The 27,471-nt window shown below is 47.0% G+C and overlaps 1 protein-coding gene across 4 annotated transcripts in view; it reads right to left on the bottom strand.

The window, feature by feature from the left end:
• The window catches only part of LOC144763498 (E3 ubiquitin ligase TRAF3IP2-like), a 336,420-nt gene that overhangs the window by 79,733 nt on the left and 229,216 nt on the right, over positions 1-27,471 (bottom strand). The gene's annotated exons all lie outside the window — the stretch shown is intronic.

Genomic DNA, 27,471 nt, shown 5'->3' on the forward strand with positions numbered 1-27,471 from the left:
TGTCAGTTCCGAGGATACGGAGAGCAAATCTAAAGTCTCTGGCCCCTAGTATCAAGCATACCGGTTTCAACCATTTTACTCTCGCATTCTTGTATGCTTTACATCCAAACAAGAAATGCGGTAAGGATTCATTTTTACATGGGCAACATGGACTGGAGCCATCTGTGGCCCACCTTCCTTTCCAGCCCTCCACGAATTGGTTGAGTGAAGTATACCGTATCTCATTTTTCGAAAAATGGCTCTATCTTTAGGTTTGTGAATAAAATCTAAGAGGGGTTCAAACCTCATAATGGGCTTATGCTCTAGGAATTGAGCGGTTAGGGACTCCCCATTTTGTGTTCCCAAATTCCTCATTCTGGCACCATTCCCAATAGATCTTCTTGACTACTTGTTTTGGCGGACGGGACTGTGTAGTCCAAAGTTCCGCCAATCCAAGCTTTATGACCATCTGTTTGAGTTTGGTTAGCCACTGGATCTTATTCGCACCATTTAGTGCGATAAGTTCGTCCAATGCCAGAGCGTAATTTGCTAGTTCTGGGGTCCTCCGAAGGCGCACCCAGAACAGCAAAGGACGGAGGCGGACTATATCTGATATTGGACGTTTGCCCATATCATAGAGAAGAGGCTTCAAGGGGGTGGAGATGGGGAGAGAAACTATCCCTTAAAAACGTATTTTCCGCTCTAGTCAGATCTATTATGTTTTCACTGCCCCAAAGTTCAGATCCATAAACTGCAGATGCCAGTGCTTTCCCTTCGTAAACTGCAAGCGCAGGGGCAATAGGCCTGCTTGCAGACATGCGCTGGCTCCTCAGAATGGCACCAGACACTCTCTTCAAATTTATTAACATCTTGGAAATATGGGAGTCCCATTTCATTTTGTTGTTTAACCTAATCCCCAGGTAGTCAAAATTCTCCACCACTTCCAGGGATATACCATCAAGAATAATGTTAATTTTATTTGCCTTCTTTGAAGGGGGCAGAACCATTAACTTAGTTTTAGATGTGTTAATGGTCAGCCCGCGTTCCTCACAGAACAGACTGAATCTATTCAGCAGTTTCTGGAGTCCGGAAGGAGTTTTAGAAAGCAAGAGCGTATCATCTGCGAAGAGGAGTGTGGGTGTTTTTTCTCCCGCCAGGACCGGGGCAGCGGCATTGTCCTCCCTCAAATGGTCTACCACCCCATTAACAAAGAGGGAGAACAATGTCGGGGCCATCACACAGCCCTGGCGTACTCCTCGTTTCACAGGTACTTTCTCTGTTAGCTGACCCTGGCTGCCCCATCTAATCTTTGCATAATTATCTTGGTGGAGTTTGACTGTAAACTCTAGTAGGTACCGCGGGATCCCCATGTCCAGCAGCACACTCCAGAGTTTATCGCGGGGCACCAGATCGAAAGCACTCTTTAAATCAATAAAGGCCAGGTATAGGTTCCCCTTCTTGATGGTTACAGTTTTCCAGTATGTTGCCCAGAACCTAAATACCTGGTCCATTGTGCCCACGCTCTTTCGGAACCCCGCCTGGAAGTGGGACAAGATATTCCCCCCCTCTAGCCACATGTTTACTCTATTTATGATGACCCTGCCAACTATTTTTTGAATAACATCAATTAAGCTGATTGGCCTATAATTTGCAGGGTCCTCCCTGTCGCCCTGTTTATAGATTGTCACAACTTCAGCCCCCTTCCATGAACCTGGAACAGGATATCCATGGAGAATTAGATTCATTAGTGGGGTGATGTAGTCGGACCACAGTTTGGGATCATGCAAATAAAGGTCACCTGGTAGGCCATCAGGGCCAGCGGCTTTAGAGGGGACGATAGTCTTGATTGCCTCATAAACTTTCTGGGCTTTAAAGGGCTCTGTTGATACTAGCTTCTCAGTAGAGAGGGCATCCAATGGTTCTCTCCAAGATTGGCAGTTCTCCTCTTCTACGCAGTATAGACTAGAGAAGTGGGAGTGCCATTGCTGCTCGGTTATATGATTAGGGAGTGGCTCTGCTCCTTTTCTATCATACTTATTTATCAAGGACCAAAACTGAGTACAATTCTTCACAGTGGCGGCGTGCTTAAGCTGCTGCCAATAATCTTCCTCCCATTCCTTCTTTGCGTTAGTGATGCAGACCTTATAGTCCCTTCTGGCCATCCGCACAGCAGTAGCGTCATTATTCCTAATTACATGTGCTATAGCCTGCCTCTTTATTCTACATCCTGGAGTATACCAGGGTGTGCCTGCTTTTGTCGTATTCTTCTTACTGCCTGCTTTGGTGTTTTCCATAACAAAAAATGAGCCAATTTTCTCTGTTAGGTCCTTATAGGCGTCCATAAAGTTGGCACTCTTTTCATTGGAATACAGCAGGCTGCAGGATATGAGTTCCATAGTTCCTGTTGCTATTAGCTTTTTAATGTGAATTAGGTTCTCTTCTTGACATGCCACCTTATTCCATTTTAATTTACGCTTACAATTAGACAGAGTCCCCTCTTTTGTCGTCATTAGTGGGCCTATTGTCCCCGCCCTTTTATTTCCCCAGCTAAATTCCATACAGAGGGGATTGTGGTCACTATCTTGTGTCTGCCTCACTTCCATGTCAATTAATTTACTCCAAGAACCTATGTCGAGTAGAATATAGTCAATGCGGGATGGACAGCTGAGTTTGTTATACGTCATTTCACCGTTGGGATCTGAGATTGTTCTACCATTAAGGGCACGTAGGTTATGTTCCTGTGTCAGGGCATTTAGTTGGATAGCTCTAGGTGTCCATTTTTTGATAGGCAATAATGATAGGGACAGGATAGACTGATTAGAGTCCTCTTTATTATATCCTATCAAGCCTTCCTTGCTAAGGGGTTCATATGTACAATTAAAATCTCCCCCCAGAATTACTCCAGATTTAGGGGGAATGATTGCTAGTTCCACATCCAAAATCCCCAAAATAGGTGAGGTTGGGCCTCCCGGAGACCCTCTAGCATACACATCAAATAGCTCCATTGAGCTACCACACTGGGGGGCCTTAACAGTAATGTGAAGTATGTCCTGAGAGGACAAAGTGTGCACAGTCACTGTCCAGTTCCGGGCCACACTAATCCATACCAACAAACCTTCAGATGGACGGCCCCTTCCCGTACTGGAGGCGGGGATAAAGTAAGTGGAATATCCACACTTATGCAGAGGAGATATGCTCCAGGTTTCCTGGAACATGCAGATGTCAAAACTTTATACAAAAGCATTCCAGTCAGGGTTTATCATATTTTTTTGAAGCCCCGCTATGTTCCAGGAAAGTAGTTTGATGGTATTTATATTTATAGTCACGACCCTCTCCGTGTTAACCACTTCAGATGTTATTCTTTCTTCTGCTATTAAGTGGCAATTCGGGGCTTTAGCCGCTTCCATATTCTTTTCTTCCTCAAATGAGACAACCTCATCATTGGGCTCATCATTAAGTTCCCTAGTTATCATATCAGAAGGTCTTGTGGTGAAATTGAGCTGGTGCTTATATTTGTCCAGGGTATGTATATGGGAAAAATTATCCCGGTTAATATCTTCTGGCAGTCAATCTATATTGTTTAGTCCTGACACATCATCAGGGCTGGATCTAATCCATAAGGGATTATGTCTAATCTGAATGTTGGAATACCTTGGGGGACATGTCCTGAATTCCAGGGCTGTTAAATTTTCTGCTACTTTATAATTAGCAAAATTTAGTTTGATGCAGTCTGTTACTGAGTTAGGAGAAGATAATCTTTTGACATTGATCAAGTCCTCTCTAATCACTGATCTGCACCCTCTTACATTACGAATCCAATTAATAGCCTTGTTACATATGGACTCACTGTTTTCATAAGAGTTGTTGCCTCCAAGTTGGGGACCCCGGTCATATAAACAGTGGCTCTAGAGGGTCTATATGGTGTTACTGTGAAGTTGGTACTATTCTTTGTGCTCCTAGCTATTTCATTTACCCCCTGTATGTCCCTGTACTGTGGGATTGGTCTACTTCCTTTTGTTATATCAGCATATAAACTCTGCCTAACAGGTGTTTTAGCTACAGTGTGGTTAGCCAAGGTTTAAAGTCTTGACTCCCCTGTTGCTTTGGAAACTCCTAAGGTGGCCGGTTGTGTATTATGTGTGATTATGGCCTCTCCTCCTAGGTGTTTAAGTGCGACTGTTCGCACAGGCATAGATGGAGTCTTTGAAGGTGCTGATTGTGCTTGTGGTGGGCTTTTTTTGTGCAGTTCCTCCCGAAATAGGAGATCTGCTGTGGTTTTCTTTATAAAAGCTATATCCCTTTCCAAGCTTTCTAGCTTTTTCATAAGTAAAACATTAAAATTCAGACATCTACAACAATCAGCCGGACTACTCTTCCCAATATCTACGGTCTCCCCCAGGCCTTGTGATAGAACCTCGGCTAATTCTCTTGTTTCCCCTTCCAATACAGAAAAGCGATTAGAGCAGGTAATGGCAGTGTCGCATACTGTCACATTAGGGGGCCCATCAAAATCCCCCACTGTTGATGATGGCAAGTAAACACTAGCATTTATGTTTGTCCCCCTTGTGACCTCTATGACATTAACTTCAATCAGGATTATGGGGTTAGCAAAGTCACGAGGAGTTTCATCCACTATAGGCTTTGATTTTCCTTTCTTAGCAAAAATTGCTGGGATCATTTTATCCCTGCTCTTCTGACCAACTTCCCTTGTGGGAATGGGAGTCAGCATATCACTTGGCGTGGGGGCCGACAGTAAGATATTTTCACAGTCGTTAACAATGTTTTCAATGTTTGTCATCGTGCAGTTAGTGGCGGCGTGTAGTGCCTTTTTCGACTTCCTTCTCTTTTTGGTAGTGATGGTAGTGAGGGCTCCTCCGTCCTCCATTGCCTTCCTTTTACCCATTGTTCTGCTCAGGGTTTCCTGGAAGATGTGTTGTGTCTGGCAGACCAGAGGAGTTCAGTGTAATAGACAAACCATGGGGCACTAAGACCTGTATGAATGCACAGTACCTTTGTTGTTGATGGTCGGTGTTGTCTCAAGTTAGTGGGGTGGCCCAACCCTGCCTCTTCCTGCCCCTGATGGCCACAGATGGCCCGCCCTCTGCCCGGGCTCAGCCCGGCATCGCCCGCGCGCGTTGCGAGAGGCGGGCGTGCTTTTGGTGGTGCAGGGGGTCGCTGTGGTGTCGTCAGCAGCCTGCGCCTCGCAGTCACTGCTGGATAGTGTAGTTTTCTATGGCCGTTTCCCTCACGGCGTGCGGTCCCCGTCCTCCGGTCGGGAAGTGGGAAAGAGTAGGAGGCCACAGTGGGAGGCAAGCCGTTCCCCTCACGGCCGTCCCTGAAGCAGCAGCGGCTGGTTTTCTTCTGCCCCCTGAGGTAAGTGCGTCCCGCGTTGCGAGAGGCGGGCGCGCTTTTGGTGGTGCAGGGGATCGCTGTGGTGTCAGCAGCCTGCGCTTCGCAGTCACTGCTTGGTAGTGTAGTTTTCTATGGCCGTTTCCCTCACGGCGTGCGGTCCCCGTCCTCCGGTCGGGAAGTGGGAAAGAGTAGGAGGCCACAGCGGGAGGCAAGCCGTTCCCCTCACGGCCGTCCCTGAAGCAGCAGCGGCTGGTTTTCTTCTGCCCCCTGAGGTAAGCACGTCCCGCGTTGCGAGAGGCGGTCGCGCTTTTGGTGGTGCAGGGGGTCGCTGTGGTGTCGTCAGCAGCCTGCGCCTCCCAGTCACTGCTGGGTAGTGTAGTTTTCTATGGCCGTTTCCCTCACGGCGTGTGGTCCCCGTCCTCCGGTCGGGAAGTCGGAAAGAGTAGGAGGCCACAGCGGGAGGCAAGCCATTCCCCTCACGGCCGTCCCTGAAGCAGCAGCGGCTGGTTTTCTTCTGCCCCCTGAGGTAACTGCTTTGGAGAGGGCCTGCAAAGTTCAGCAGGTACCCCAAAGTCAGTGGGCAGCAATCTTGTGGCTCTCCTTTTCGGAAAAAGGAAGAGACAAGCTCCTCACAGTTAGTGATGATGATGCTAACAAATACATGGTCCTGAAGAGTGCTCTGATTGATGGGTTTGGCCTAACCACTGAACAGTACAGGTTGATGTTCAGAGATACCCAGAAGACACAGACTCAGGACTGGACTGATTTTGTTGATTGTGCCACTAAGGCTCTGGAAGGCTGGTTGCTGGGAAGTAAAGTTAAGGACTATACTGGATTGTATAAATTGATCATGAGAGAGCAAATACTTAACAATTGTCAGAACCAGTTGTTGCACCAACACCTGATTGACTCAGATCTGACCTCTCCTCAAGAATTGGGAAAGAAGGCAGACAAATGGGTCAGAACCAGGGTTAAGCAGAAAAACCAGGTCCAAGGTGGTGATCAGAAAAAGGCAGACAAAAAAGGTGGGGATCAGAAACCAAAAGACCAAAAGTCTTCATCAGGCCCCCAAAATTCTAATGAAGGGGGGGTCCCAAACTTCTAAGAAGAAGAAGAAAGAAGGTCCAAAGAAACCTTGGTGTAATTATTGTAAAACTGCCTCTCACTGGTTTAGTGAGTGCACTAAGAAAGGTACAGCCCCTACCACTGTAGCCCCTAAGGCATCTGCACCCCCTAGTACAGTTAACAGTGGTAGTTCCCAACCCAAGGCTATAGTGGGGTTCACCATGGGTACTGAGGGGGATTCTGGCTTAGTCAGGATACCAACCCAGGCTGTTCTTGTCTGTAATGTGGACATGGCTATGTCCTCTACTGTGAGTCCCAGTACTCTGGGCAAGTACAGGCAAACACCTTTGATTAATGACAAAGTGGCTCAGGCCTACAGGGACACATGTGCCAGTGTCACCATGGTGACACCTAACTTTGTGGACCCTGGACAGATTGTACTGGGTGATAATTACCTGGTGACCAATGCAAGCAATGTCACTACTACCTATAGTGTGGCAGTTGTTAACTTCTCCTGGGGAGGGGTAACTGGCCTCAAAAGAGTTGTGGTAAGTGCAGACCTCCCAGTTGAATGTCTGTTGGGCAATGATCTTGAATCCTCAGTATGGTCAGAAGTGGAGTATAGGACTCATGCAGAGATGTTAGGCATATCAGCTCATGTCCTTGCTGTGACCAGGTCACAAGCCAAAAAGTGCCAAACTGAACAGGCCTCGGATCATGAAACTATGGACCAAGTGCCATCCAAGAGAAAGAGCAGTAGGGTTAAGGCAGTGCCTTCCCCCTGCCTACAAGTGAAGATCAGCCTTCTCAGGAAGCTGATTTTGAGACCCCTGAAGGAACTGTGCCAGAAGAGCTTGAACCTGACCAGGTTGAGGTTCTTGGGACAGGGTGACCTTCAAGGGCAGACTTGAGGCAGGCACAGTTAGACAGCCCCTCTCTTGAACCCCTCAGACAGCAAGCTACTTCCGAGGCTGCAGGGAATGCTACAGGTACCCATAAAGTTTACTGGGATGAAGGACTCCTTTATTCTGAGGCTAGAGACCCCAAGCCTGGTGCTTCCAGGAGGTTGGTCATACCTCAGGCCTTTAGGGGGTTCCTTCTTACCTTAGCCCATGATATTCCCTTAGCAGGACATCTTGGCCAGAACATGACTTGGGACAGGCTTGTCCCTCACTTTCACTGGCCCCATATGTCAGAAGATACCAAGGAGTTTTGTCGCTCCTGTGTGACCTGCAAAGCCAGTGGCAAATCAGGTGGCACAACAAAGGCCCCCCTTATACAACTACCTGTGTTGGGGGTACCCTTTAAAAGAGTAGGGATTGACATTGTTGGACCAATGGGTCCCCAAACAGCCTCTGGGCACAGATTTATACTGGTGGTAGTGGATCATGCCACCAGGTATCCAGAAGCTATTCCCCTAAGGACCACAACAGCACCTTTTTTGGCAAGAGCCCTCCTGGGAGTTTTCTCAAGAGTGGGCTTTCCAAAGGAGGTTGTCTCAGATAGAGGTGCAAACTTCATGTCTGGGTACTTGACTGCAATGTGGAAGGAGTGTGGTGTCAACTACAAATTCACTACACCCTACCATCTACAGTGCAATGGGCTTGATGAAAGATTTAACAAGACCCTCAAGGGTATGATTAAGGGTTTACCTGAAAAGCTTAGGCGAAGATGGGACATCCTTCTACCCTGCCTTCAGTTTGCTTACAGAGAGTTCCCACAAAAGGCGGTTGGCTACAGCCATTTTGAACTTTTGTTTGGGCATCCTGTAAGGGGACCCCTATGTCTGGTGAAGGAAGGATGGGAGTTACCTCTCAGAAAGCCTAAACAAGACATAGTGGACTATGTACTTGGTCTCCGCTCCAGGATGGCTGAGTATATGAAGAAGGCTTCTAAAAACCTTGAGGCTAGCCAACTTCAAAAAGCTTGGCATGACCAAAAGGCTGTGCTGACTGAGTACCAGCCAGGACAGAAGGTGTGGGTGCTGGAGCCAGTGGCCCCAGCAGCACTCCAAGACAAATGGTCTGGACCCCACACAATTGTTGAGAAAAAGGGAGAGGTCACCTACTTGGTGGACCTTGGAACTCCCAGGAGCCCCCACAGGGTGCTCCATGTCAACAGACTCAAAGCATATGTTGACAGGGCAGACATGGGCTTGCTCATGGCTACAGATGAGGTGCAGGAGGAAGAGAGTGACTCTATCCCAGACCAGTTGACTCAGAACCCTGATGATGGTTCAGTTGATGGTGTGGCCTTAGCTGGAAGCCTCACTGGCCAGCAGCAACAGGACTGCAGACAAGTTCTACAGTCCTTCAGACATATGTGTCAGGGTTCAAAGGATACAAGCCAGTTTCCACGGGAACGAAGAGGAATCCCCAACACCTCCAGAAAACAGAGCCAAGAATGCAACAGTGAACACACTCCTGACAACTGTTCCCTAAAAGTATGGGGGAAAAACCCAAGGAGTGTCCACCACTCTCCCCATACAAGGGGTTAAGTAACAGGGCAGGTGCAGATCTGGTTGGTGTAGTCAGGGCTGTAAAAAAACAGGACATGCAATAATACACTAGACACTATTCGAAGGGCGACCTTTCAATACATTGACATGCGCTTTTATACCATAAAGGTCACTTACCCCAGTGAAGTCCACGGGCTGTCTTGAGATGAGTCCTTGCTGAGGAGTATGGCCTGAGAAATATGATGCCAGGTCTAAAAGAGCAGGACTCATGTAATGACACACACACTCACCAAACACACAAGAATATAAAAGGGGAAGGACTTGCGGTGCACTGGCCGGCTCTCTCGGGGGACAAAGAGCGGAGTAGCTACACCCACAAGAGGAGAGACACCCGGCCCGGGAAACTATTCCGAGCGGAGCGCTCTCTCTCATCAGGATAAAAGAAAGAATGAGCCCAGACTGTCTGTCTGAGAGCAGGGCTCCTTAAACGTAAAGAGATGTTCAGGAAAAACCGCCCGGTTCAGCGGAATCTAAGCACTCGGTAAATGAAAAAAAAGCCCGAATCACCGGCAGGAGAGAAACGCCCTCCAAATGGCTTTGAGCTTAAAGGGCGGGGCACTAGGTTTCCAACGGGAACAGAATGTCACTCTCCGGACTGGAGGTAACACGGAGGATGTGGGGAACTACCCGCTATCGTGAAGGATGGCAGAACACCAACGTAAGGGTAGAATATCCAGAAACCGAGAGGAGACAGGAACAAAACAGCGACTGCCGTGGGAAGAAACCTCTCGTAACCAGGAAGTAGGAAAGGGGCGTGGTACCGGAACAGTAAGCCAAGCAATGGCTACGTTCCGGCGTGCCTCTTTACGTGTACAAGGGAGCGTCTTAAAAGTATCTGCATGCAACGGGATTCCTGCAGTAGGGATTGTGTGAAAAAGGACACAAGGGGAAACCTGAGGATAAAAACACATGTCAAGGTCTTCTCTAGCGCCCTAGCCTTGAAATCTAAACAGTACCCCTCCCCAAAGGCCTATTAACTGGACCTGGTTTAGTGGGGTGTTGCCTGTGAAACTGTCTGACTAACCTAGCAGCATGGATATTCTCTGCTGGTTCCCAGGACCTGTCCTCCGGGGGGTAGCCTACCCAATCTATGAGATATTGAAGTTTACCCCTATATCTCCGGGAATCCAAGATTTTATGTACTTCATATTCTTCTTCTCCATTAATGATTAAAGGCGGGGGTTGGATCTCAGGTAACACTGGGGGTATGTACTTCTTGATCAAGGAGCAATGAAAAACAGGGTGTATCTTCATTTGGGGGGTAGTTGTAATTTCAAGGTAACTGGAGTTATTATTTTTTCTATAGAAAAGGGTCCTATGAATCGGGGTTTAGATTTTCTAGACCCTTCCATTTTAAGATTTCTGGTGGATAGCCACACTTTTTCTCCTATGGTATATGTGGGTTCTGTTCTTCTATGTTTGTCTGCCTGTATTTTCATAGCTACGTTTGCTTTGCTTAACTCTCCTTTAGCAACCTCCCATACCTCTTGGATTTTTACATGGTGTTCTTCTAGTGCAGGTATGTCTGTCTCGTTTTTGTTTAGTACAATTGGAATCATTCTCGGGTGTCGGGCATAAAGAAAAAAGAAGGGAGAAATGCCAGTAGCTGAGTGTCGAGAATTGTTATAAGCAAATTCTGCAAATGGGAGAGCCTGAACCCAAGCGGATGAGAGGGAAGTCAATAAACAACGTAAATATTGTTCAAGGGTCTGATTGGTTCTTTCCATCTGTCCATCTGTTTGTGGATGGTAGGCGGTCGAGAGCCTATGATCGATGTCTAGAATGGAGCACAGACCTCGCCAAAACTTTGATACGAATTGGGGGCCTCTAACTGATATTATGACTGAGGGTAATCCATGAAGTCTTACTACGTGGTCTAGAAAGATGTGAGCCAGTTCTTTAGAGGTGGGTATCTTTCCTAATGAAACAAAATGGGCCATCTTTGACAGCATATCCACCACCACATAAATAGTGTTGTACCCTTGACAAGAGGGAAGGTCAGTGATAAAGTCCATGCTTATAGTATGCCATGGTGAGGAAGGGATGGCTATAGTTTTTAATAACCCAGTAGGTGCACAATGGGAGGTTTTTTGTCATGCACAAGTGAACAGGCTTGAACAAACGTGACAATATCTTTGGACATGTTTTCCCACCAAAACCATCGGTGGCACAGGTCAACGGTTTTACCGCTTCCAGGATGCCCTGCTAAAGCACTGGCATGACACCACTCCATGATTTTTTGTTGAAGAGCAGGAGTGGGTAAGTACAGTTTATTGTCATGATAATACCACCCTTCTCTGACCGTGTTTAAGGGATTCTTTTCCCACTCTTCCTGAGAAATTGAACTAACTTGGGCTTTTAATTCATCAATAAACTTTGTATCCTTATCTCCTACTCCCAGGATTTTGTGTTCAGGAATGATAGGGAGGGGGTTCTCTTTCTCTGTATCTGTAGGAAGTCCTAACCGTGATAATGCATCCGCTATCTCCTGCTGAGGTCCTGGACGATAGGTGATAATGAAGTCATATTCACTAAAGAAAGATAACCACCTCATCTGTCTAGGCGTGAGTGCTCGTGCGGACTTAAAAAACTGTAGGTTCTTGTGATCAGAATACATGGTGATCACGTGCGGAGACCCTAATAAGTGATGTCTCCACTCTTGGAAAGCTAATTTAATTGCTAGCAATTCTCTTTCACCAATGGTGTAATTCTGTTCGGCAGGTAACAGGGTCTTAGAAAAATAGGCTATGGAATGCATGTGACCGGATTCATTATCTCTTTGTGAAAGTATTCCTCCAACAGCATATTGGGAAGCGTCGGCTTCTACAAAGAACGGCTGTGTATGGTCAGCGTGGTGGATGATGGGAGCAGTGGTGAATTTGTTTTTTAATGCGCAAAAGGTTTGTTCTGCTTCTTCGGACCATACAAAGGGCACTCCTTTCTGGGGAACATCCTTTACAACGCAACTTTTATAACGAAGTACCTTTACGACGCAACCATTACAACGCAACTTTTACAACGTCTTGCACTGGGGGGCGCTCTAGGATAGGGAATAGTTTCCAACACCTTCCCTACTATCCACGGGGACTGGAGTTGGAATAGTAAATTAAACTATTTACTATCCAGCGCCCCCCAACGCAAGTCGTTGTAACGACTTGCGTTGTAAAACTTGCTTCGTAAAGGCATGCGTTGTAATAGCATGCGTTGTAACGTCATACATCCCACCTTTCTTTAACAGCTTTGTGATTGGAGTAACTGACTCAGAAAAGTGATCTATGAACCGCCGATAAAAATTGGCAAAGCCTAAGAATGACTGGATTTCTTTGACTGAAGTAGGACTAGGCCATTGGATCAATGCTTTTACTTTCTGAGGATCCATTTGAATGCCATTAGGTTTGATGATAAACCCCAGGAAATCTATTTCTTTTGTGTAGAAAGTACTTTTATCCAACTTAGCAAACAATTGGTTTTCTTGTAATTTCTGCAAGATCTTTCTTACATGAATAATATGGTCCTGTTCGTTTTGAGAAAATATAAGAATATCATTAATGTACACAATAACAAAGATGTCGATATATTCCCTCAGAATGTCATTAATGAAATATTGAAATGCAGCAGATGCATTGCACAATCCGAATGGCATGACGCAATATTCGTAGAGGCCAAACTTAGTTCTATATGCGGTCTTCCACTCATCTCCCTGCTTGATTCGGATGAGATGGTACGCACCCTGAAGATCTATTTTGGTGAATATTTTAGCGCCTTTGATCTGGTCAAGAAGAACAGGAATGAGTGGAAGCGGGTATTTATTTTTTATAGTTACCTTATTTAAGGCTCTATAGTCCAAGCACGCTCGGAGACCCCCGTCTCTTTTATCGATAAAAAACAGAGGGGATGAAACTGGGGCGGTAGAGTGTCTTATAAAGCCTTTTTAAGTCATATCTTTTAAATAGTTTTTTAGAAATTCAGTTTCGGAAGGGGTCAGGGCATAGATACGGCTACAAGGCAGCTCAGCACCTGGTATTAAGTCAATGCGGCAATCATAACTCCTATGGGGTGGTAATTTCGTGGCTTCGTTTTCACTGAAAACCCCCTGAAACTCGGCATAGATTTCGGGGACACACGAAGCAGCAGCAGCTGTTTGGACGGCACAAAATAAAGGACTGTCATGTTCTCTGGCCTCCTGATAGCAGTGAAGCAGACAATACTGTGATTTCAGAGTTACGGTCCTACGGGTCCAGTCTATTTGCGGGTTGTGTAGCTGTAACCAGGGGACACCCAGTATTGCCCCAAAATTGGGGGCATCTATTAAATCAAATGTAATGTTCTCGGAATGCCCATTGCTAAACACAATAATCAAAGGGGAAGTTTGATAGGTTATCAGACCAGAAGACAATTCAAAACCGTCCACGGCTCGTATAGGTTCTGGATGTTTTTTAGGAACAAAGGAGATTCCTATTCTTTTGGCCAGCTGTAAATCAAAAAATTTACCCGTCGCCCCTGAATCTAACAAAATAGACATGTTATGTCTACTTTGTACTGAATAAACTGGCGTGATGTTTAGGGTGAAATGTTTTACCATTTTTTGCCTCATGAGTTTGTTTAGGGAGATCTGTTGTTTGTCCATGCTTGAAGAATTGATCTCTCTGTTCTTCAGGCGGTCTAGTTTTCCAAGACCAAGGTACCACTAGCTACCGTCTTCGGGTTCTTGGGACGTACTGGACACTCTTTGCCATAATGTCCCCCTTTTCCACAGTATAAACAAAGACTGTTCTTCCTTCTCTTATCTTTTTCTTCAGCTGACAAGGGCCCTCTTAAACCCCCGATTTGCATAGGTTCAGAAGTGTCTTTAGGGTCTTTTTTCTCGGTACGCAACATAATGTATTTGGGTACCCCTAAAACGAGCCTTCTCTCCTTTCCTCTCGTGTAGCCTATGATCGCGTTTCACATTTAGTTCTATGAAAGAGGGACAGTCTTCGGGGGGATTTACAATTTGGGAAAGTAAATCTTTCAATTCATCGCACAATACCCTGTAAAACAGGGAGGTTCTTTTGTCCTCAGGCCAATGAGTTTCTGCAACTAGCCTGTTGAAACTAGTTATGTAGGAAAGGAGATGTTTGGATCATTGTTTAAGGTTTAGAAGGGCATTATCGCTGGCCTGCATATATGTGTGTTTCGCAAATAAACTTCTCATTTTTTCCTGGAACAATGGGAAATTATATAACAAGGGGTCATTGTTTTGCACCAGAGGGACTTCCCATTCTGCGGCATTCCCTGCAAGGTAGGATATGATGAAGGCCACTTTAGCCGAATCATCTGGAAATGCTGTAGCCTTACATAAGAACTGAAGCTGACATTGGTTCATAAAAATGTTGTATTTTGCGCTATCACATGAGAATCTTTCAGGCATACCCAGAGGAACAGGACTGGGGATATGAACGGTGACTTGCACGGGGGGTAGATTAGTGTCCCCCCTAGCCCCTGCGTCAGTAGTGGGGGATGACATAGCAAAACGTGCTGGTTGAATATAATTCTTGCGCACTTTAGGAATAGTTCCTGTTTCCCTGTGCTCAACTGCCTCTGCTGTTTTTAGCTGTACCACTTCTGCTTGTAGTCTCTGGTTTTCAATCCGTAATCTTCCTACTTCTGATTGTAGGTCTACTAATGCTGCCGCTAATTCATCTACTGTATGGACTTGAGGTGTGTTCTGCAGATCTTGATCCAAGGAAATGCCAGTATTGTCAGGATTCATCTTCGCTCAGGAGAATTAATTATTCGTGGGCTTGGCTTTCTGTCAGGGTTCAAAGGATACAAGCCAGTTTCCACGGGAACAAAGAGGAATCCCCAACACCTCCAGAAAACAGAGCCAAGAATGCAACAGTGAACACACTCCTGACAACTGTTCCCTAAACGTATGGGGGAAAAACCCAAGGAGTGTCCACCACTCTCCCCATACGAGGGGTCAAGTAACAGGGCAGGTGCAGATCTGGTTGGTGTAGTTAGGGCTGTAAAAAAACAGGACATGCAATAATACACTAGACACTATCCAGAGGGCGATCTTTCAATACATTGACATGCGCTTTTATACCATAAAGGTCACTTACCCCAGTGAAGTCCACGGGCTGTCTTGAGATGAGTCCTTGCTGAGGAGTATGGCCTGAGAAATATGATGCCAGGTCTAAAAGAGCAGGACTCATGTAATGACACACACACTCACCAAACACTCAAGAATATAAAAGGGGAAGGACTTGCGGTGCACTGGCCGGCTCTCTCGGGGGACAAAGAGCGGAGCAGCTACACACACAAGAGGAGACACCCGGCCCGGGAAACTATTCCGAGCGGAGCGCTCTCACTCATCAGGATAAAAGAAAGAATGAGCCCAGACTGTCCGTCTGAGAGCAGGGCTCCTTAAACATAAAGGGATGTTCAGGAAAAACCGCCCGGTTCAGCGGAACCCAAGCACTCGGTAAATGAAAAAAGAGCCCGAATCACCGGCAGGAGAGAAACGCCCTCCAAATGGCTTTGAGCTTAAAGGGCGTGGCACTAGGTTTCCAACGGGAACAGAATGTCACTCTCTGGACTGGAGGTAACACGGAGGATGTGGGGAACTACCTGCTATCGTGAAGGATGGCAGAACACCAACGGAAGGGTAGAATATCCAGAAACCGAGAGGAGACAGGAACAAAACAGCGACTGCCGTGGGAAGAAACCTCTCGTAACCAGGAAGTAGGAAGGGGGCGTGGCACCGGAACAGTAAGCCAAGCAATGGCTACGTTCCAACGCGCCTCTTTACGTGTACAAGGGAGCGTCTTAAAAGTATCTGCATGCAATGGGATTCATGCAGTAGGGATTGTGTGAAAAAGGACACAAGGGGAAACCTGAGGATAAAAACACATGTCAAGGTCTTCTCTAGCGCCCTAGCCTTGAAATCCTAACAATATGTTTTCCTTGACACCTAGTCAGACTAACTGGTACACCCATGAGTTGGACACTGGTGACAGTCTGCCTGTGAAGAGTAAGATCTACAGGCAACCTGACCATGTCAGGGACTGTATAAAGACTGAGGTACAGAAAATGATGGAGCTGGGAGTAATTGAGCCATCAGAGAGCCCCTGGGCCAGCCCAGTAGTCCTTGTACCAAAACCTCACACCCAAGATGGTAAGAGAGAGATGAGGATCTGTGTGGACTATAGAGGTCTCAATGCTGTCACTAGGACAGATGCTCACCCAATTCCAAGAGCAGATGAGCTCATCGGTAGATTGGCTTCTTCCAAGTTTCTGAGCACATTTAATTTGACAGCTGGCTATTGGCAAATCAGGTTAGCTGAGGATTCCAAGGCCCAAACTGCTTTCTCAACCCCAGGAGGCCATTACCAATTTGTGGTGATGCCGTTTGGCTTGACGAATGCACCTGCCACTTTCCAAAGGTTGGTGAACCAAGTCCTCACTGGGTTGGATGACTTTTGTGCAGCTTATCTTGATGATTTTGCGGTCTTCAGCTCCACCTGGGAGGATCACCTGATCCACCTGAAGAAGGTTTTAGAGGCCCTGCAGAAGGCAGGCCTAACTATCAAGGCCACAAAGTGCCAGATAGGGCAGAGTAAGGTTGTGTACCTGGGCCACCTTGTAGGTGGGGGTCAGGTTCAACCACTAGAGAGTAAGATCCAGACCATCAAGGACTGGGCTCCTCCAACCACCCAGACACAGGTCAGAGCTTTCTTGGGCCTGTCTGGTTACTACAGAAAGTTTGTTAAGAACTATGGGTCCATGGTGACACCACCTAATGACCTGACTTCAAAGAAGATGCCAAAAAAGGTTCAGTGGACAGTAAGCTGTCAAAAGGCATTTGATTACCTGAAGAAGGCCATGTGCTCTGCACCTATCTTGAAGAGTCCTGACTACTCCAAAGAGTTCATTGTCCAAACAGATGTTTCTGAGTTGGGGGTGGGAGCTGTGCTTTCACAACTGAATGTAGATGGTCAAGACCAGCCCATTGCTTTTATTAGCAGAAGGCTGACCCCTAGAGAGAAGCGTTGGTCAGCCATTGAGAGGGAGGCCTTTGCTGTGGTTTGGGCCCTGAAGAAATTGAGGCCATACTTGTTTGGCACTCACTTCAAAATTCAGACAGACCATAAGCCTCTCTTGTGGCTAAATCAGATGAAGGGTGAGAATCCCAACTGGCTCAGATGGTCCATTTCCCTACAGGGGATGGACTTTACAGTGGAGCACAGACCAGGCACTCACCATGGCAATGCAGATGGTCTCTCCAGGTACTTCCACTTAGAACATGAAGACACAACTGGTCAATTTTAGTCTAACGTCCCTGCGTTTGGGGGGGGGGCTTATGTAGGAGAGTAGAGTCTGCTTTCCTATGGTCACCCCACTTTTTGCTTTTTGCTTCACTGGTTTTCGACTTACATGTGGCTGTGGGCCTGCTAATCAGACCAACAGCCCTGCTGTTCTTTCTCTAAATTCACACCATGTACTTTAGGGACATCATCAATTGGGAATTGGGTTACTCTTATGAGTCCCTGTACAGTGTACCATAGGTACCCAGGGCATAGGTGCACCCAAGGCCTACCAGGGGCTGAGCATATCTTATGCCACCCCTGGCTGGCCATCCAAACTGACACAACTGGTTGATCACTCAGCTGGGGCAAGGTCATGTAATCACCCCTTGCTTAGATATAGTATTCCTATATCTAACCTTATATCTAGACACATATACACCTATAAGTCACTCCTATGGCAGGCCTTAACAATCCTGGAGGCAGAGTGCTTGGTTTTATGTGAGATGAGGCTCTAGCATAAGATGAGCCCGTCTGCAGCTTTCGGAACCATGTCCTTATAGCTGTTCTAGGATATAGCCATACCATATACTTTTAAGTGCATTATGAACCTCGCGGTTACATGCTAACTCTGGTTTGGCTTTATCAAAACATGTCGTGTAAGGTGTCATACGCTTTGGAATACCACCCCCTGGCCAGTTCTGGTGACGGGGTTGCATTCCACCCTTCTAGAGGGAGAAGACATGTTGTTCCTACTAATCCCGGTTAAAGTTAACCAGAGCCTCAGCATCACAAAATGGATGCTGCTGCCACAGACACAAGTCTGACCTCCTGCTGCTGGGAGTCCTACCAGCGAGGGAGGCTTGGACAATACGTTTCCTGTCTTGGGAGGTGCTAGCACCACCCCAGACAGGCTATAGTGTATTGGGGCAGGGAGGGCTGAATGAAATGAGACACTGCCTGGGGCACACAAAGTGTCCCATGCATAGTCCGGTTCAAACCGGTGCTGGGACACTCCAGTCCCAGCTCTGACGCAGAACTGGACAAAGGGAAAGGGGTGTGACCACCCCTTCCTGGGTCCCACCCATAGGAGGGACCTAGCAGGTAATTCAGCCCCTAAATTTGGTATATAGGTAGGAGCTGAGTACCAAGACTTTGGATTTATCCTGACTGAAACTTGAAACGAAACTCTGGACCTTCGACATTCTACTTGAAGATAGAAGACTGAAGAATCTCCCTTGTGGTCAAGGAGTGACCACACTGTGCAAGCAGGCACCCTCAAGGGATCAACGGTTTGCTTTGTCGACGCTCCTGCCGGAGCCCGAGCACAGAGCCTGACAAGACCCGAACTTCCAGACCTCCAACAGCCCGATCCACAGTCACAGCACAGCTGGGACCCGTGGAGGCGACGAGAGACATGGGACCGGCCATCTTGGAAAGCCAGCGATTTGCTTACCGTGCAACTTCTGAGGCACCCTCGAAGTTGTGCATTGGGGATTGAGAAGACCCTGCCTCGAGCACCATCTGCACCGAAGATCAGCCCTCCACACTCCACGAGTTCTGCGTGGGGCCCTTCTGCATTTTCCTGCTTGACGCATCTGTCCGATCACTTGCCCGTTGGCTAGTGGCATCTGTGACAACGATCCTTTGAATTTACACTGCTGGTCTGGTTGCTCCAGACTGGCCCCTGCTTCCCTGAAAAGGAGAAGCCCATCAGACCTTGCTGGTCTGATCCGTAAGCCATCTTCGATTCCTGCGTGGGTTGCCTTTGCCAAGGCTTGTTGACTCCAATCCGGAAGCCGACACCGCCGACAGAGAGAGCCTTCGTGGGACAGTCCGTATCCAGCTCCTGGACGTCGTCGACACCTCCTGGTCCACGTGGCTGCAGAGACCAGCTTCACGACATCACCTGATTGCTTCGCGACATCGCCTGGTTCCTTCCTGGTTCCTTCCTGGTCACTGGCTAGTGACCCAGACTCTGTCCCCTCTGCTTTCAGGTACTCTTCATCCTCGATCCGCCCTTGGATCCAACCGGGCACTTCTCTCCCGGTCGCCTGCAGCATCTTTCTTCAAGGCTCCATAGGATTCAGCGACGCACTTTGACACCTATGCACCCGCTTCCTGTGGGTGAGGTAACGCGAGTACTTCGGTGCTCCTGTGGGTATTTACTATCCTAGTGTCTAACTTTCAAGTAGCTTTCTCCTTGTCCATCCGGAAGTGACCTAAAAGAACTAGTTTCCAATTCTTTCGTTCCCATTCTAAAGCTATGGTAACTCACATGTGTGTAAAGACACTGCACACACATCCCGTGGGCCTCCTGCTCCCTATCCTTTGGTAGTACAGCGTAGCCCCAGCGATTCTACAGGCCCTAGGCCTATCCTTTGTTTGTGACGTGGTTCTTATACCACTATTTTAGTATATGGCTCGAAGTGCCCCTAGGGTATTACTGTATTTTGTGCAACTTATCGTATGTTGATTAAGTCTCTTGTTATGTGCTTGTGCCTCTGGCCTCATAAAGAGTTCAGAGGATTAATTTAGTAATAAATACATATATATTTTACATATATAACCTGTGTGGTGTCCTTTCATTTGGTATTAAAGGGATTGCATATGGTAAAACAGCCGGCTTCACATGCCCTCTTGAGTTTAGCCTATGACTGCTTTGTCCATGCTACCACTAGGATAGCTGGTCTATAAGGTTGACTTTACAACCATCACCATAAGGGTTGTTTGGACTGGTGCAAGGTGCTCACTAGAATAGTGAACATCATATACCAGGCCAACTTCTCACACTAACCGAGAACATTAGTTCCTGGGTTTCCATTTTTGCTTGGGCCCAATCTTCGAGTCTTCGTTATCTAGTGGAACTCAGTCATTCTCCCATTTCACCCTGAGGATCTGCAGCAGGCCTGACCTGTTTATTATTAGGGTCCTGTACCAATGGGAGGTGGGGTTTCCCACCGTCTGCTTAGGCATCAGTTTGGACTCTAGTGGACTGAAGATGGGAACCACTTTTATTCACTCCGCTGATATTCACACCGCTGAGGTATTCAGCGCATGTTGAAGCTCGAGATAACAAACAAAGTGCATTCTGTGGAGGCCAAACTCCTCCTGCAGCTGGTCAAATGCCTTAATGTGGGAGGCTCCCATTTATCTACTACCTGAAAAATAGCAATAGTGTCCCAGCCCGAGAAGCCCAGCATCCCAAAACCATATGGCAACCATTTGCCATGCCATGGGGCGAGGGGAGGGGTTGTCATCACTGTCATTCTCCCATGCCATTTTATCTCTCAAAGCACCCAGTCGCACTATTTTAAGGTGATCCTAGTGACAGGTTGTTGCTTAATCTGTAGCTATATAGCTGTGATGGGAGCGTTGAGTTTCCCGTGGCCTCGACCTCCAGTCGTATTGCAGAGTCTGCTTTGTCTGCAAGCCACCATTAATTAATAGACAGTAAATGTGCAACCTGGTAGTAGCACCTAATATCCACAAACCCTAGTACCCCATCGTATGGTGACTGCAAACATTTGTTGAAGACAATCCTTGGAGTCCCTCCCGCCCATGTATAATTAGCGATAGTGGATTGTAGGGAGGTGAAGAAGCCTCTGGACAGAGTACATGGATAATTTTGGAGAACATATAGTAGTTTGGGTAATGCAATTATCTTGAACAGGGCTTCTCGGCCCAACATGGATAGAAGCAAAGCACTCCATACATTAACGTGAGCTCTTAGTTGGGACAGCATGGGAGCAGTAAGCTCCAAGCACCTCGTCGGATCTAGGGAAACGTGTAATCCCAATTATTTAAAGTTGGGGACACACTTCAGGGGACAGCTCATGTCAATGCCCATCGTGCTCAGCGAGTCGGTTATTGGGAAGATAGCTATTTTTGCCAGTTAACCCTGAGGCTAGAGTCTTTCCCATATTTTTTTTTTTATGTTCATAAGGCAGGGAATTGAGCATTAAGGGTGTGCTACGTACAACAATACATGGTCTTTGTATAGAGCTATGTGGTCTTTGTGATCCTGGTGCACATGCAGTCCCTCATACCTGCACATCGTGTCGCACCTGTCCTCCCAAGGGTATATTGCGAGCACAAAGAGGAGTGGGGATAGGAGGCAGCCCTGCCTTGTACCTCTCAGTATTGGGAAAGGAAACAACGTTACTCCACTGACTCTCGCCAACGCCTGGAGTTTTACATACGCCCTAAACTCCAGGCTAATGTTAATTTCTCGCCAAGGCTATAGCGACCGGCAGATGTCGGATGCAAAGTGCTGTGTTCACCTGTCAGGCATTAAGCCATTTTGGTCCCAGAGTACTAGAGTTCAGATCACTTCCACCAATTGATTGGCCAATACTTTAGCCATGATCTCTCTTTAGTGTTTATCAGAGAGATGGGATTATAGGAGGAGCACTCCCCTGGGTGTTTACCTTGTTTGAGTATGACACAACAGCAGCCCCCAAGACAGCATGGGAGGGTTCCCATCAAAAGTGCCTCCTCAAACAGAAGTTTCAGCTGTGAGGAAAAAATGGGCGGTGTAGCACTTAAAAACTCTGTGGGGAATCCATTGAGACCGCTGATGGCTCCGGAATTCCCTCCTCCGTAATCGGGAAGTCCTGTATCAGCCTATCCTTGGACAGTAACTAGAGCAGGGGGAGGTCTTTGATAGTAGTTCGGTCTAGCATCTGAGGAGCCATGTCCCTCTTAGCATATAATTATGCATAGAATGCTACAAAGACTTTTGCTACACCCTGGGAGTCTGTCACCGGACCTCGCTGTGGGTGAAGGATGCACAAATACATCTAGATTTGGATTCTGTAAATTATCTTTTTATTTTGTTTTAAGTAAGAAAGAAACATATAAAACAACATCAAATTGAGCAGCGTACAGAGATTCAAGACTCAAAGACATGTCTCATCAGATAAAATAATACTTATAGCAAATACATAGGAGGGAATGATCTAAGTTAGACATAGCCAGTATAGAGCAGTCACCTCCGGCATCTAGGCAACAGATATATCTTATTCTCAGTCCACTCTCGGTTGGGTGGACCCCATATCAAAGCCCCTATAGGAGAGCCACCCCTCCCGAATCCTGTCACACTTGCGCGGGCAATGGGTTGTTGAGCCAATAAAGGAGATTCCCCACCTTGTTTCCTGTCACGTATATTCTATATTTGCAGGCTACGATTGTTATTTTGGCCTGTTTCCATAACATAGTTTCCAGAGCCTCCCTAGCTATTTCCAAAGCTGAAGACACTGGTGCTCCAGGGCCCCAGTCCTCATTCTCCTCTAAGCCGCCAATTTAGTACTCCATAGCAATGTATTCCCTCAGTTCTTTTTTACGCTCCTTGACATAGGAAATAATCTCTCTTCTCTGGATTTTTTTCTGTGATTCCCTTATTGTGACCTCAGAGGGGAACAAATGTTTGTTCAATTTAAAGAACTGAACTTCAGCCTAATGGAAACTTTCTTGAAAGACTTTCTCGACCAGAAGCCAAGTATTTATGCTCTAGTTCACCTAGTTTTGTCTCTTGGGGCGAACCATGACAAACTCGATAGGAGAGTGGTCCGACAAACACCTAGGGAGCATGGTGGAATTTATGACCTTGGGGAGGAGTCCAGCTAAGGCAAAGAGGTAGTCCAGCTGATATTGGGTGCAGTGTCCATATGAGTAGTAAATGTAGCTATTGTCTAGGAGGTGCATACGTCTCCAGACATCACAGAGAGCACAAGACTGTACCCAACTGTTGAGTGCTGTGTACTTAGTGTGGGCAGAGGAGCTGTTGTTCAAAGTAAAATCTAAAACAGAACTGAAGTCCCCCCCTCCATCAGCAACATTCCTGGTTGGGTCCAATGCAGAACAGCACAGTTGGGTCCTATGTAGAACAGTTAATCCCAATAGTGTGTCATCAATAAGTGTGGGCAGAACATGCACGCTGGCAATGGCCATAGTCTGCTTTCTAAGTACTCCATAAGCAACACCCAGCGACCCAAGGGGTCATTGATCACAGATTTCCTATTGAAGAAGAAAGATCTGAGGAGTAGTAACGCCACTCCCTAGAGTCCCTCATGCTTTTGGAGTGAAATACCCAGTGTATCCGGGTTTGCGCAGGAATTGTCACTTCGTGGCAAGTAGACCTGTCTCCTTTAACAAGATGGTTGGGGCCTACTTCTTAGTACAGGCCAATATCGCTCACCCTTAACCAGGTTATTCAACAGACTTAAGTTCTAGGAGACCACCTTATATATCCTATGGATGATCTCAGGTGACAGGTATGACAACACACAGCAATGAAACATCTCAGGTGACAGGTATGACAGCACACAGCAATGAAACACAGTTTTCAAAAACATATGTGGGTTGCATATTAACAATTAAACAAACCCAAATGTTCCCAACACTCCCCACCCCACACTTTGAGAATCAAAGTATCTGTCGCCCATTAAACAAAACTAGCTAACCAACCGGGAGGTGGCTAGAGCCTGTCATGCCATGGTGCACACTAGATAGACAAGAAATCAACAACGGGCAGCAATAAGTACAGAGATCAGGAGTTGTAGCACTCTCTTATCTGTTCAGGAGAGAGCGCCACATGGCAGGTCACCCAGACAGCTAACATCTAGTGCCTTCTATAAAGACAGGGCATCCACCAGAGTGGACCCTACGTTGCCATCCTGTTCAGTCTATCCCCATTACTGGCATCAAAAGAAGAAGCTGCCCCTGCATGTCTGAGGTGTTCATTCTCTGCCTTGTGAATCAGCTGTGCATCAGCGGCCACACCTCCCCTGGGCCTGGCGTTGTCTACTCTGTCAGGTCCCACCCCCACCCGGTGCTGGTAGAAAAAAATGAGGACTCCTGCAGTGGGAGAAGTGCTCTTTCCTCGACCTTGCCCATGCAGCCTCAGGAGTGTCAAAGAACAATGATTACCCCCCCTAACAGGGCCTTCAGCCTGACTAGGAATAACAGCATGTAGAGTATTTGCATCAGCCCCAGCTTTGCTTTACTCCCAAGATGGTTCAGAATTGCTGATGGACTTTGGTGGTGTAGTCTGGGAAAAAGGAGGACTTTGACTGAGTCGAATAGGAGGTCTTTCTTTTGTCGAGTCATGTGGAGGACCATATCTACATTCACATAATTGAGCAAGAGAATGACATGGCATGGGAGGGGTCCCAAGTGAGCTTTTGGGTGCCAGGGAGCAATGTGCTTGTACCAGTCAAAAGATTGTGCTTTTTAGGCAATGCAGAATTTTGGCCAAGTGGTAAGGAATTGCTTAGGTTTGTTGCAATCCAGGCCCTCCTGGACCCCGACCAGACAGAGGTTATTTCTGCTAGATCTACCCTCTGCATCTTCGGTTCTCAACTCCTGGGTGTGTACAGTTTGCTTGAGCTGTCAAAGTATCCTTTTGAGCATTGTAACATCATCTTCAACCCTAGAGACCCAGGTTTCGAGCTCCATGGTTCGTTCCGTCAGTTTAAGCAGGTCTTGATGTAGGAGCGACACCTCGAGCCCCACCCCTCCTATTTTATCTTCAAGTACCATCTTAGAGTACTTTATCACTTTTAGAATGAAGACAGGCTGAGCTGCATAATGATGGTCTCCCAGTGAATTCCACATTGTCATTGGCAAGCGTTGGTGGGGGGTCTTTGAAGTTTTGGTATATTTGTTAATCTTCCCCTTCCCAGCAGTGGCTGGGCCTTTTCCTTGCCCATTATTGGATCATACTCCAGCCCCAGAGGGCCTACAGGACAGGCCATCAGATGATAGGGAGAGGCGGGGCTGGAGGTCTGAAACTTAACCTCGGTGCAGCCCATCAAAGGCAACCACCATCAGAGACTGGTGTAGCTCTCCCACGAGATGCAAGCCCTGGTGGCAGTCAGCCCTCTCACACTTAAGAAATGGCGGGGGGGGGGGTACCAGGCTCAAGCATCTCCCAAGTCCTCGTCCCGCAGTCGTACATGAGGGCAAGTCGCAGCAGTCCAATGGGGCCTCTGGTTAGGTGTCTTCCGCACCGGGCTGTACATCCTGCCTGCCACTTCTAAGGGATATTCAGGCTCAGCCCTGGCTGTCCTACAGCCCACCTGGCTCAGGCCCAGGCTCAGTTAGCAGGCCCACGCCGTTCTCTATGCGACGGCCAGGAGCAGGCCAGTGAGGCGCACTTCACCGATGCCCCTGGCAAAGTTTTTTTTCCAGTAACAGGGAGCGCTGACACCGTCTGTGTTCTGGGGCGTGCTGGGACCAAGCAGCCACACTCCTGCGGTGGCCTGCCTCACCCTCCGGCATGTAAGAAATTAATCAGGCATGACGCCCCCCTTGATCGTGAAGGAGTGCCAGGTAAGGAACTACTTGTTGCTGCCCAGTAAAAGAAAGGTTTGGATTCATTTCGAACTACCAGGGAAATGAAAATACACCAGATTAATAAACTGGTGAAAACACAATGTGCTAAATTTTTAGTGGCCAAGTCACTTATATGGAGAAGTGTGGCTCAATGGTTAGAGCAGGCAGACCTTGATGCAGAGCTCTGGCCAGGGACCAGGGTTCGATTCCCGCCTCGGCGGGTCTCCGGCTCATTAATTCCCCTGACTGGATATTCTCGCCTCAGTGCCTGTTCTGATCATGGGTCCCACGCTGCAACTCTGGGCAATAGCTTGCTTAGTCTCCACAACGGCCCCAAAAGCGCTGGGATGCCTGGCTGCACCTGGGGGGTGTCCAGGAGTGGACATTTCCCAGGAAAGCCAGGAAGGGTTCCTAAGCGGTATACGGACAGCACCGGGGCACCTCCGGTGGAGGTAGCTGTGCGCTTTACAAATTCCGACATTTACATTTACATTTTACATTTACTTATAACAACCTACGGAGCGATGTTCTACCATTAGGAGTCCTTTCTCTCTGTTCTGAACAAGTGAAACGGAGAAAATAAAAATAAAAATTAAGGGTGGGCTGCTTGATTTATTCTCAGACACTAATATTTACTCTGTGCTGCTTTCTAGTCCATCAATTTTTTTTTGTTTTGTGCCACTTGAGACAACCATCCTTTTGAAAATCAGGCTTGGTATTGCCCCAATAGGAACAGTCTAGCCACAATTACTGGGCCAGGCCCTCTCTAGATGGGAATGTGAGCAACTCCAAGCTTGGTTCAGTCTATTTGGAACACATCTGTGAGGTGCAGTTTGATTACTATGGCACAGTGTGCACAGGACTCAGCTCTGCGCATACCGGTCACCAAAAAGGTGGTGGATGGAATGCTTGAATTAATCTCAGCTACTGTTAATTACGCCCACCGCATTCCAGTATTTTTTTTATTTTGCCCACTTTTGCAACTCCAGACAAGAACCTTCCTTATACACATGAGGATTGGCCCTGCTCCAACAAGAATAGTACAGCTCAAACTGCCAGATGTTACACTTGGGACATCACAAGGAGAAAACAAAAGGATGATTTCGTTTCAGATGGGACCTGGTTCGGGAAATCAGGTTGCAAATAACTACTTTGTTGTTAATGCAGATACAGGAGGCTTGTATTTAATTCTACCTCCATTTATGAATGGAGTCATGACCCTCATTTTAACTGGATAGGCTAGCAAGGTCATCTGCATTCACTGGCAAATTTGTAATTACTCTTGAATTTGTAATCAGGACTACTATGGACAAATTCTAGCCTTTTCCAAAGTGGAAGCGCTCCATGATGGCACAATTTAATTTTGAGCGGTAGTTGACACCTGGGAGACATGTTAGTGATCCCAATGAACAATATGTGGTCACTGGTTGTTTCCTGTGCCTTAAAGCGTCATATGTCTCTGACATGTTCTCTTATGTTACAAACCAATTTATATCACATGCTTGTCTGAAAGCGCCTTCACATATAAAAATCTAACTGAGATCTTCCTCAGAGAAGCAACGGTCACAATCGAGGCTGTAGTGCAATGTGAATGCATGCAAGCGATGCCTAGGGCACTCGTCAGTCCCCACATTTGGTACAGAAGGTGCTGCAAACTGTCTATTGACTATTAATTATGAGTGTTGGCTGTGACGCTTTGCATGTAACCTGCGCGAGAAAAACCCTATCTATGGATTCAGAGAATGGCAAACAACATTTACAGCTGCATTGCAATCATTTCCAATCACAGTGTTGGGCTGTGATAAGGACAATACAGGTTAATGTGGCTCTCAGATAAAAAATCCAACTGTAAAATATCCCCACGAAGAATGAGTCCGTCACTTAGAGTACAGATCCTCTCTTTCAATCACAATCAGAATCATTGGTCAGTTA

This window comes from Lissotriton helveticus, chromosome 6 (genome assembly GCF_964261635.1).
Source record: "Lissotriton helveticus chromosome 6, aLisHel1.1, whole genome shotgun sequence".
In the NCBI taxonomy this organism is placed as follows: domain Eukaryota; kingdom Metazoa; phylum Chordata; class Amphibia; order Caudata; family Salamandridae; genus Lissotriton; species Lissotriton helveticus.